The sequence below is a fragment of the Manis javanica genome, chromosome 14, assembly GCF_040802235.1.
Source record: "Manis javanica isolate MJ-LG chromosome 14, MJ_LKY, whole genome shotgun sequence".
Lineage (NCBI taxonomy): Eukaryota > Metazoa > Chordata > Mammalia > Pholidota > Manidae > Manis > Manis javanica.
Genome location: NC_133169.1, coordinates 5,007,326 through 5,019,905, shown reverse-complemented (window position 1 = coordinate 5,019,905; position 12,580 = coordinate 5,007,326).

Here is a 12,580-nt window from a genome sequence, read left to right as displayed (position 1 = left end):
TTCATGCCTAGCTGTTAGAATACCCAGGTGGTTAGCAGAAACCTGCCAACATCCACTAGATGTGCTGAAGATCAAAGTCATTAAGGTAGAAAAAAGATAAAAATCATTTTTTAAAAAGTACCCAGAGAACTGACAGTAATCATCTGGTAGGACCAGTGGCCAGTTTGTGCAACTATATTGACTGTCCCCCTTTCTCCAGGGTAAGCACGTCTCACCCTGTGCGGGTCTACTTGCACTAGAGATGAGGGCTGATTTACTAACTGCATTTGTGAGGGATTGTTGAAATGAAATAAATAGAGGGAGGGAAAGAGAGAGAGAAAGGCGGGCAGTGGCAGGGTGGGGGCAGGTGGGGAGAGCGAGAGAGAGAGAGAGTGTACTCACAGACCGTGGTCTTCCTTGATGACTCGCCCCCCAATCGGGCTGGTGGGCCTGGGCCATGCTTGACGGCCTCACGGTGACTCCTGCGTGTGTTTTGTGAGGTTCTTGTGGGCGGCGGTGTCACAGCCTCAGCCTGGTCTCGTGCTTCCTGCTGCTAGGCTATGGCCATCCTGCTTCCCACAGTTAAACAAGTGTGCTCCATGCACACAGCCTACTGGCTGCTAAGGGTGAGCAACACTTGCCAGCCAGGGGGCTCTGTTTTCCCTCAGGCTAACTGACCCATGTCCTCCACACTGCTTGTTTTCGACCTGCAAATGCTCTGAAGTCGTCCCTGAAAGGCTCTGAACTTCTGCCTGTCTGATGCCCGACCATTCCACACACTGCCTCCTCTCCCGTAATCTGCTCTCTGTTTCCACCTCCGCCCCTCTGCGTTTAGGGTTTGTAAGCAGTTTTTCTGACATTCAGACCCCAGTCTTTTTCTTTAGATTTGGCTCTCGTTTTTCCCTGCAGTTTAATACAGTCCTCCCTGCCTTGCCCCAGCCCACTAAAATCCAGTGTCCACAGGTGACGAGGCCACGCTTGACCTTTTGAGGGAGGAATTTTAAAATCAGCCACTATTCAGACAGACATCTAGAAAATCATTGTCTAGTACATGTATAGGCAATACTAAGTGGGACCTTGAAAGAGTTTTAGAGACTAGGGAAAAAATGTAAGCAGTCTGTTTGGTGGCCTCTTTTCTAAGATGTATGAGGGTTTAGACACCCACTTATTTGACTGTCTAGTTTACTGACTGAATTGAGGTAATTGTAAGACCTTTATCACAGCACAGTGATGTAGGAACAGAGATCGACTCTGATCAGTGTAAATCGTTAGGGAACGGAAGCCTGAACTATCTACCTAAATTACTCAGAATTAGCCATAGATGTAATAAGTCCACTTGAGTCCTGGTAGTAGATAAACTAGTATCTGAAAACTGTATTTAGATACTATGTTGAAAAGGCTGAGATTCAAACTCCATTTGATGATGATTTTGAAAAAGGCCATAGGTGTGGGCCACGGGCATGGACCCACGTGTGATAGTGTCGAAAGAAGCCATACAGCTTTTTATAACTCTCACTGAGTTCATTGAAAGTGCGTTTTACTAATGCAAACCGATTCTGCTCTGTGGTTAATCACGTTAAAGAAATGTCCCACATAATCACTATGAAATTGAATGTTGGTAAATAAGCTGCTTAATATTTATTTAAATCATTTTCTAAATGAAGAGGAATAAGAAATAAGACCTTGGGTCATGATCAAAAGATTTGCCTGAGAAGCCACTCACTGCCGAGAGCCGATATTTAATTACAGATATTCCAGGAGTTGCTCGGCACTCAAGGTGTGATTTCAGTTATCCAGATCTTAGTAGGAATTTGATGTGGATAAATCAGGGCATGCAATTCATGCATACGTGCTATTGAATTTGCTGTAACAATTTAAAGGGAAGACCAGAGTTCAGACAAGGGAATCCTCTTTGAGGTTTACTTGAAGATCCCGTGGCTCCATGAAGCGCAGCATTCTCAAGCTGCCTGCCCTATTTTCTTTAAAGTGATGCCCTCAACTTCTGGAGAGGAATCAGGAAAATCACACAGCTTTATCTAGCAACCAAATGTCTGGATGTTGACATTAAAGGCATTAGTTAAGGGAGGTTTTGTTAATCATCTGATCCCAAGTCAAGCGTTGTGCTAACCAGTCCCAACTGGCAAGGTGTCAAGTGTAAGTAACTGTAACTTTTAGATCTCATACTGCACTGTTATTTCCTATCAGTTGGAATGCATAGATGATAACTATAAAAAATGCATGTTATCATTTCCTGAATACATGTGCTTTGTAGAGCTCTATAGTGGAAAATGTGTTATATAAATTCCATAATGGAAAATGTGTTAATATAAGAAAGCCCAATGCCTAATGTATATAAGCACAGAATTGCCAAGAGTTATGACTACTGTTATTGCAAATGCAATGTCTAAGGAGTTGCCATAGAGAGAAGGCCTATAGATTTATAAAACAGTCTTTGAAAACCACGGAAACTGGAAGAGCTTCTTTTCTGGGGAAAAAGACATAAAAAGAGGTGAAGATGAGGTTATCATATTTACAGTTGTTTGAAAGACTAGTATGTACTGTAGCTTTAGTTATGTTATCTTAATCCTTCAAATTACCCATCAAGGAGGTCTTTCTTTCATTTTACACATGGGGATACCAAGAATCAAGAAGGTTAGTTAATTTGTCTAAGTTTACAGAGCCCTAAATGACAGAGCTGGAATTTCAATTGGGGTCTCTTGGATGCACAGCCCATAATCTTTCCAGAATGCAAAACAGAAAAGATGATGATTAAATAAGTGAATAGTGCCAGTCCTATTTCCTTCTGCTAACATGTGGGAATATTGGGCTCCAGGATATTCTAGGATATTCCAGGGATGGTCAAGTTGCCAGTGGACCTATTCATGCAGAAAGCGTGCTGCACCTGAGTGTAATGGGAAGTGTATTCATTCATCACATGTGTTTGGAGGCCCTTCTGTGTTCGTGACATTCTATGAAGTTCTGACAGGTGATGTCCAGGTGGTTGTACTTGCAACTCAAATAGTGCATGTAGAACCGATCACTAAAATGTCAACATCACCTAACTGCAAAGATTCAGGAAAGACTAATATGATAGGTGAGAGCATCTAGGGTGGGCATGGTGTTGCATGCACATTCTAGTGAAGGTGGTGACCTTTTCATAAAAAGTTTGAGGTCTGGGAGTGGCATGAGGGCACCAGATTAGGAGTCAGTTGGCCCTTTAGTTTTATAACCCTGAGTAAATCCTTTAATGCATTTGGGATTTCAACTTCCTTTTGGTGGGGATCCTAGGAAAGCCTTTCTGGTGTCTTGGTTTCTCATTTGTATTCTAGAATTAATAATATCTACTTGGTTTATTTCATATCTTTGTTTCAAGGAGAGATTTGAGAAACTCAAAAAGTTTTGAGTTCTAAACAAATGAGAGGAATCATCAACTTTACGAAATTGGAATTAGTCCATAGAGACCTTCCAATCTGACTGAGATGGTATGAGAAGTGCACAAATACAGTTTCTGACCCAAAAGCACCCAGTTGAGAGGGATTCAAATGAGAGGCCTTGGGAGTTTAGCAGAAACTCATAGCCGGGAAACCGAGGGTGGCCATGTGCTGAGGATTAGATGTAACTATACAGTCTAAGCCCTGAAAGGGTTGGTAGCAGGTCATGGGTAAGCGTTCATTAAATCTGAACTGCCCACAGAATAGCAACAACATTGTAAACTATTGACTGATACTGTCATTTAATCTGGATTAGACTAGATAGTAGAGTAGCAAAGGTATCATAGAGTTTCTGAAAGGGAAAACCCGAGTTTAAATGACTATCTAACTTTGAACTTTTTTAAGCAAGCAAGATAAAGGCCTGGGAAGTGATCCATTGTTTTAGGAGGGAGGTGGTAAGGAAGCTTCAGGGCTGCATTTTGACATTTAAACCTTGAGAAGACCTGTAGAAACCACAGATGGTTACAGCACTCTGATCATTTTCTTTGCCCTGCTCTCAGGAGTGTATTCCTCTGGCGGTCCCATAGGCACCCTCTACTGTCCAGTGCTCCATTAATTGGGCATTCTTGGCTGGCAAACACTTCCCACTCACAGAAACGACTCCATGCTAACTGATGCTTGTACAGATAATGCATCAGCCTCATAATGATTCTAAATCATCAAAGTATGATGAATGATGTTTGGAGTAAATTTCATGCCAAAAGTATTTTGTTACATTCTGTGTATCTCATAACAGGGAGTTTAGACTATTTCAGTTGTGAATTTGTAAGGACCAGAACTTCTGATTAATGAAAACACCTTTTTTACCTTCACTGAATAAAGGAAGTTACTCTATTACTAACCTAGCAATGTCATAGATTTGTGAAAATTTAAGTTGGATCACAATATAAATGTTACAGATTTTTCAGAGTTAAATGTCTTCTACAAGGAGAGATTCAGGATATGAAGGAAGAGATATGGTCTAAGGACTTGGAGTAGATAATGGACAATTCGTATTTATCCATCTATTGTTACCATGCAGCCTCATTGTTAAGCACCTTGGGAACTCTACAGCACATTGGGGCAGGGGGCAAGGGGGGAAGAATCTAAGCTAGTAACATACAGGGCCGAGACCAGGGGAAAATATTTGGCTGGGAGCTTGCCTGTTGGGGTGGTCATTAGTCCAAATTTCAGTATCCAAGTGACCATGACATTGCTTCGTAAGGAGGTCTGATTCCTGCTGCAATGGCAGCAGAAATCTCCCTTAATAGGCTGTTCTGGTGTGTAGTAGCACTGTGATTAGATGAAGAATAATGTCAGGCAGCATCTGTGGAGCGGAGAGCTGGGTCTCAAAGTACAGCAGAGGCTCAGGGTCCCTGAAAAGATGCCCAGGAGTTCAGGGCCAGGTATCTGTGTCCAAGGGGTCTGCCGTACAATCAGCACACCAAAACCGAAGCCTGATTCTGACCAGGGGTACAAATGGGAGAAGCTGGAAGGAAAGGCTGAAGTTTAGAAAACATGGGGGTGTCCAGATACTCATCCTCAGGCAGCAATACTGATTTCCCTTCTACAAAGTATCAGCATCAGTCCTGCATTTGTGGGATGAGTCCAAGCACCAAAGATCTTGATACTTACAGCAATAGAGCTTTGGTTGTAAAGATGACACTGACGTGTCTCTGCCACTGCCCAGCTGCCTATGAAATTTCTGTCCTGATGAGGTTGTCTCAGATGGAAAGGACGTGAGGTGGGCAGGCAGTAGCTCACTGTAGACATGACTGCATTTTGGGGTTCTGCGGGAGAACCTCTTCGAACTGTAAGTTTTGGCTGAATGAATCAGTTCTGAGCCTCCAAGGATGTTACAGAGAGGACAGGTAGCTACGAGATAATGTTGCAGTCAGAGCAGTTCTGGAAGGGTTTTGTTGCAAGCTTAGAAATAGTATCAATGTGGTCAAATTAGGTGGGTGGGATAAGAAACAAACCAGGGTCTCATGTCTGAACATAATTTTGTTTCTCTTTTGCAACACACACTTAAGGCCTATTCTCATGTTAGGCTGACTTTAAAAATTTTTCTTCTAGTTTTTAAGGATATGATTTCATCTGAATATTGGCTTTCCTCAACGTGAGTAGTTTAAAAACTTTTCAAGTTTATCATGGTCTTAAAACCACAAGTGAAGTGTTTCTCTCCTCCCTCTGAACTCAGAGGAGGAGGGGCATTTGTGACTACCTCAGTGAACATGATGACCACCTTCTGAGGCCTGGTTAGAAAGGGCTGTGCGACTCCTGCTGGCTGCTTCTGTGGAGTTCTAAAAGCCTTTGGCACCAGGTGAGAAGTGAAGCCATCCTGAGACCAGCACAGAGAGACAGCAGAGAGAGAGACACCCAGGAACTCAGCTGGTCTAGTCACAATTGCTAGTCTTCCCAGTCCAAGCACCAGAAGTAAAGAAGGTTTTGAGTCAGCCCAAGACACTGTCCACTGCCACCTTTTTAGAGGCCTTGAGCAGAACTACCTCACTGTCTTGGTGCATTTGGGCCCCTAGCACAGAAATATCATAAACTGAGAGGCCTATAAACAAAAAAATGTATTTCTCACAGTTCTGGAGGCTGGGAAATGCCAGATCAGGGTGCCAGCAGGTTTGGTGTTAGGGAGAAGCCCACTTCCGCAAAGACAGTCACCTTGCTGTGACCTCACGGGGTAGAAGGTGTGAAGGGGGCTCTCTAGAGCCTCTTTTACAAGGGCACTAATCCCATTTGAAGGTTTACCCTCAGAATCTAATCACTCCCAAGGCCCTACCTCCAAATAACTTTACAACATATGAACTGGGGAGGGAGGTGGGGTACAAACATTCCTTCCATGACTCTATGAGCCCAGGCAACTCCCAGATTCAGGCACAAAATGAATAGGAATGTTTTAAGTCATTGTTTTGGGAAAGTCATAGCTGGAACATGGTTTGATAACTGTTTATATGGACGCTTTGTTGGGAGGCGGGGTATTATTGGCGGTGGTAGGGGAGGTAAGGGACTGAGTTTGGTAGGATGGCTAAACAAGATCAGGTAGAAGTGATTCCCACTGCGGCAATAGTTCTTCTCTTCCTATTCACTAATTTCACACTGTCCCTTTTGCCCCACCCTTCCCTTTCTTGTCTTGCTTCTGTGACAGAACATGTTCCTTGTGCCCAGCACACCTGTTCTCAGAGCACACAGGGTGACCGCAGGAAGATTCCCAGCCTCGCCTGTGGTTAGGTCGAGGCCGAGACTGAGCTCAGGCCAGTGGGGTGTCGGCAGGAGTGAAGTGGGCCTCCTCCATGCCTGGCCCGGAGACCTTCCTGGGTAATACTCGGATGCCCTCTTTCTTTCCCTAGTGATCTTGGAGGGCATTTGTTCCAGAAGGTACAGGAGGGCATCCTAAGCCCTGTGGGCTGTGACGTGACTGAGAAATAAACCTCCACCCTGTTAAGTCACTGACATGCTGGGTGCTGAGGCTGCTTATTCAGCAGCCGGTGAGAACTGCCCTCACTTACACCGGATCCTTCAACCTGCCTGCTTGTTGCTGGCATGGAGGGCACAGAGGAGCGCCAGTCCCTCCTGCCGAACCTCCCTTGCATTCCCAACCCTCTTGTGGGGAATGTGGAAGGTGCTCAAAGAGACAGAACCAGAGCACATCCCCTGGCACCCTGAGCCCCACTCCCTTTGCAACACCTCCATCAGTCTTACAAAATCCTGTGTTTCTAAACTCTGCTAAAGGAACTTAACGGTCATGCCCTCCCTGCCACTGGGCCAATGACTTACACCACAGAGATCAAAGTACTTGAAAATATTTCATAGCTAAAGTTTCTCTCCTAAAGTTGTCAGGCTAATAGACTTCCATAGCCGAAGGCGTCAGAGTGGGGGAAGAAGTCTGAGAAAACTATCAGCCCCCCCAAAATAAATGGAGCTTTCTGAAAGATTGGGCTTTCTGTGAGTCCAAATATATCTTCCGCAGATCAGTCAATGTCTGAAGTGAAGGCCAGTTCAAGGGAGAATGAGCCAGTCCAGAACATAAAACAGTGGCACATGAAAGTTAAGCTATAATCCGGCTCCTCAGCTGGCGTGTTCTCGAGAGACTTGCATATTTTCTAACTATCCCCCTTTCCGGTGAAAAGAGGACAGAATAATACCATCGAATGCTCTTCTAATGCCCTCTATCCTTATCTCTTCTCTTCTTGACGTTTATTTCTCTCCGAAGCATCCCGAACCCAGGCGCATTACAGTGTCTAACCGTACCCGGCACAACAGAATAATGGCCATTTTAGGCACTTGCAGAAGGTAAAAAGTGATGTGGGCGGGGAGGAGGGACCCACCACCCTCTGCCCCAGGAGGGGACCCTTCTGGCCGGAAGGTAATAGCACCACACTGCCCCACGGCATTCGACCCCACAGTTAAGAAAAAATGCTGGCGCTGGAGATAAAAGGGATATAATGAAAATGTAAACGAAAACTTTATACCAGGCCTGGCCTGACAGGGGGAAGATTGATATCCCGTGATGCTTTGTCTTGATGAGACAATGAAAAATAACCACCCCAGCAGCTGTGTCAATATCAGACTTGGTAATGCACCACTGGCTGTGGGTTTTTATTTAATCCGCTTTGCTTTAAGATGATAACGGTTGTTACTTTTCAGTGCCTGTCTGTCAGCGCCCAGCATTGCAATATTCCTCCGCAGCTCTGCGAGCGGGTTTCATTTATTTTAAAATACCATTTCACACACTGCTGACTTTTAACAGTGTTCTGTGTGAGTTTGTGAGATTGAATAGTGACAGAAACAACACTTTTTATGAGAATACAGAATATTAAAAACGGGGCACAATATACAGATGGCAGTTTTCACTACAGCTTGTTTTTCCCGCTTGCTTCTGCTCCCGCGCCTTCCCACTGAATGCATTTGTAGTAACACCATAAATGTCACTTCCACTGACTGCCTTTTGGCATTTTATTTAAATGGAATTCAACTCTGGCTTGCCGCTGCCACGGCTGCCGCTGCCCTGTCCGACTCGCTTTGGGGCGGCTCCCTGTTACAAGATCGGATCGTTGGCTTCGATCCTCGCCGCCCCAGCTGGGGACACATGTGAATAACCACGCAAACCCTACTGGCGAAGAGTCTAAAATCAAGATGTTTGCAGGGGAGATCACCGTCGCCAGGAGTTTGACCTTTGCAGCCACGACTTTGTGGATTGCATTTCTGAGCAGGGGGAACATGCTGAAGGTGGGGAACACTCCCGACTGGGCTCTGAGTTGCTTCATCGCAGGGAGAACAAACCAACAGACGCAAACTATCTTCAGCTGAACGCCCCAGGGAAGCTCCCGGAGAGGCAGGGCTCTGAGTGACTTATCTAGCTAGGCCTTGCGTCTATTACTACTGACTAGAAATACTTTGTCGGGAGTTCCACCTGGGCCCTGGCTGCTCTCCACCGACACTTATCTTGGCAGATACATGCCTACGCTGTTGGGCTTCCAGACACGTACGAGGGGTGGCATTTTGCTGCTAGCATGATGTTGACACGCGCTGCTTCGCCTTTCTCTCCTTCTGCGTCTGCCTGAAGCATCGTTTGCTCCATCAGTTCCAGAGACAAAGTAGAACAGACAGGGATGGTGAAGCCTTTTCCTGGGAGAACCTGCAGTTTGGGGAATGCTAGCTTCTTGTCTAGGCCAAATGAGGCTGGAAATGATCTGCTTGATCCAGTCACATAGATGCATCCGTATCTCACAGGTTCAGGCCTGAATCAGAGCTTAAGAGATTTCCATCTGAGAGTTTGGCTTTTGGAAATCTTTATAGAAAAAAGTTAAAACAGAAAAGACATTTCAAAGGCTCAGTCCTGGCCTCTAGACTATGGCATTCATGGTGTCCTTATACGGTATCCCATGCGAATAAGTAAAGATGTTAATGTTGAGTAGTTCCGAAAGCATTTTTACAACCTGACTAGTTCCTCCAGACGTTGGGAAGGCTGCCTCATCCTCTTTGCATCCTTTTAATTACAAAAGTTGGAAGAGGTAAGCATGAGAGACTAGAGAGATACCCACAAAGTAAATTCCTTGGGATCTCTTTGTTTCGGACTATTTACACTTGTTTTCAAATTAACTTCCAGAAACCTTTCAAAAGTGCTGAAGTAAAGGTAGCATGAGAGTAAATTAGGCTGCAAAAATATTCAGGTATATTAGGGAAATGAAACTATATAAGAACCCTGAAACAAAGGAGGTGAGAAAGAGAAAACAGAAGTGCCACCAGGCAGGGATGGAGTCAAACTATTTAAGGACTTACAGTAATGCCTGGCCATGAAGTCTGTCTCTTTGCATGCAGTCCCCATCTGTACATGGGCAGGCCACCTCTGCAGTTCCCTTAGACAAAGCCTTGAGTGTTGTTCTTAACTCGTCCTTGTTTGGCAACCCTCTCCTCCAATCAATCACTAATTTTGACAAGAGATTTACTTCATATGATTTAAATGCTTCTATTTTTCTCCTTCCCTACTCCTACCATGTGCATTTGTAGTACTGTTGATGTGGCAAAAGTCTCCTTGTTATCCGTTCTCCTCAAATCCATCTGTAATAATGTGGCCAGAGTCATGTTCTGAAAACACCATCTGGTATGACACTGCACCCTTTAAAGTCTACTCACTGTCCCTTGCTGATCTGGCCTCATGATGGAAGTTTTCTCTGAGGGCCTGGGCTGTCTCTGGCCTCCTTCACTTACTGTATCTCTCTTTTGATGTGGCCTGTGTTGGTTATGCTTATTAAATCTAATATGCATGTCTTTTTGGTGTGCTTAACCTGTTGGCTATTGGGCCCACTGCCATACCCTCAGTCAGTGATCAATCAAAACTCACAGGGTGTGCTGAAAATATTGGTATGCCTAGAATGAGCACAGTGCCTGATGCAGTAGCAATGACAGAACACTTTGAGCTTAAGGTGCTAGTAATGATGTGGAAGGAAAGCCACTCTCCGCTTCATGGCAGCCACCAGAATAATCCTCAGCCAACCTTATGAGTGTGTGTGTGGCAGGGGAATCCTTGGATGAGGACAGAAACCTCAAGTTTTGCCTTGAAAATCTGGAGGTAGGGATGGCAGTTCTACCCCCAAATCCTACTTGCCTGCATTGCTTATTTTTATATGCGGCTAGAGTTGAGCCAGTAATTCTTTGCTGGGGCTGTTGCGAAGAGCTTGGCACATCCTACCCAACAGCTAACCTGGCGAGGGGGCAAAGCCGATGGGGGCCCCCTTTCCAAGGTGTGTGAACTGCCTGTTCCTCACTGGATGGGAAAGTAAGTATAGGAAAGCCAGACACATCTCATCACTAAACTTTATCTTTTTGTACTGTTTCTTTACATTTTAGATTTGTCACTGAAAAATGAATTTTTTAGGGAAATGTCTGTTATTTTAACTTCCTTGTGTGTTGGCACAGCCATTTTTGCCTGTTAACGATTTCGAAAAGCTTTCTTTCTGTTGTTTCTCTCTCCCTCCCTCTCTCTCCCCTTTTGTATTTTTCCTCTGTATTTTTCAGCCAGGTTTCTCCTCAAGTGCTTTTTTTAAAAAAAAATCTCACAGTAATGGTCTTTGAAGGTATTACAGGCATATGTGGGGACTTTGCAGGTTCAGTTCCAAACCACCACAATGAATGGAATATCACCATAAAGCAAGTTAAATGAATTTCTGGTCTCCCAGAGCATATAAAAGTTATGTTTACACTACACTGCAGTCTATTAAGCATAATAGTATGATGTCTAAAGAAAGTGCATACCTTAATTAAAAAACACTTTATTGCTAAAAGAATGCTAACCACATTGGAACTGTCAGCGAGTTGTAATCACTGATCACAGAACCCCATAACAAATACATGAATGCAAAAATTTGAAATATTGCAAGAATTACCAAAATGTGACACAAAGACACAAAATGAGCAAATGCTGTTGGAAAAACGGCCCTGCAGATTTTCTCAATGCGCGGTAGCCACAAACTTTCAATTTGCAAAAAACACACTCTGCCAAGTGCAGTAAAGTGAAGCACAATAAAACAAGGTATGCCTGTATCTCTTTCTATCATGACCAGAAGGAAAAAAAATACTGGAGAAAGGAAAACTCAGTTACAACAAGTTTACTGAAACAGAGATGCAGCCCAAATTCCCTTTCCTGCAGCTTCCGTATGAAATCCAGAACCAGGAACTGAACAAGGTCACAGGAACAAAGACATCTTCCCCGATGGAACAACAGGCCTCTCGGGAAGAGGAGCTAATTGCGTTCCTCTCCAGGCTACTGTGACCTGTGTGGCTGGCAGCAAGCTCGAGCCCTCTGGGACCCGAGAAACACTGGTGAGGGGGTCCCAAGTGGAGCACCAGTCAGCTGTTTCTACAGAGGCTTCCTACCAAGCAGTATTTAATTTTCAAGACAAAGAGACCATGTGGCCTCCCTCGCATTCCCATTCCTTCCACGAGTTTTAAACAATTTTAAGCCCTAAAGTTCCAGGGCTTAAAATCAGAGCAAATTTGAAAAAACACTTAAAGGCCTTCCAGTGTATGCTCACTACCCTTGAAGTGTCTTCACTTGCTGACCCTTTCATTGGACAGCAGGCACACACACACATGCATATACACTCATACAAATATAGCTATAGTTAGCATGCATGTGTGTATACATACACATGTGCACATAAGCATATACATATGCATACAGATTTTAGAGATCATTAGTTTACACCAATACCTACAATTCCTTTATTGTCTCATGGCTTGTTGGCCAAAATCTACTTTGTTTAGTGTTAGGATTGTAACCTTTTACTTTCTTATTGTTTATATTTCTTTGTTAAATCTTTATCTCTTGAATTTTAGCTTCTGAATGACTGTGTTTTAACTGTACGGCTTTTAGATAGACTAGAGCTGAGTTTTTCTTTATGAGCCAATCTAAAAATCTGTTTCCAGTAACAAGCAAGTCAAACTCATTTATATTTATTGAAATGACTTGCGTTTGATCTCCTTTCTGCCATAACATCTTATAATTACTGGGTATATTAGGTTATGTTTACTGTTTTCTCTCTATTTGTTATATTATTTTTTATTATTTAAAAATATATTTCTTTTGGTATATAGGAAGGTTTGTATTCTTATTCTACTGG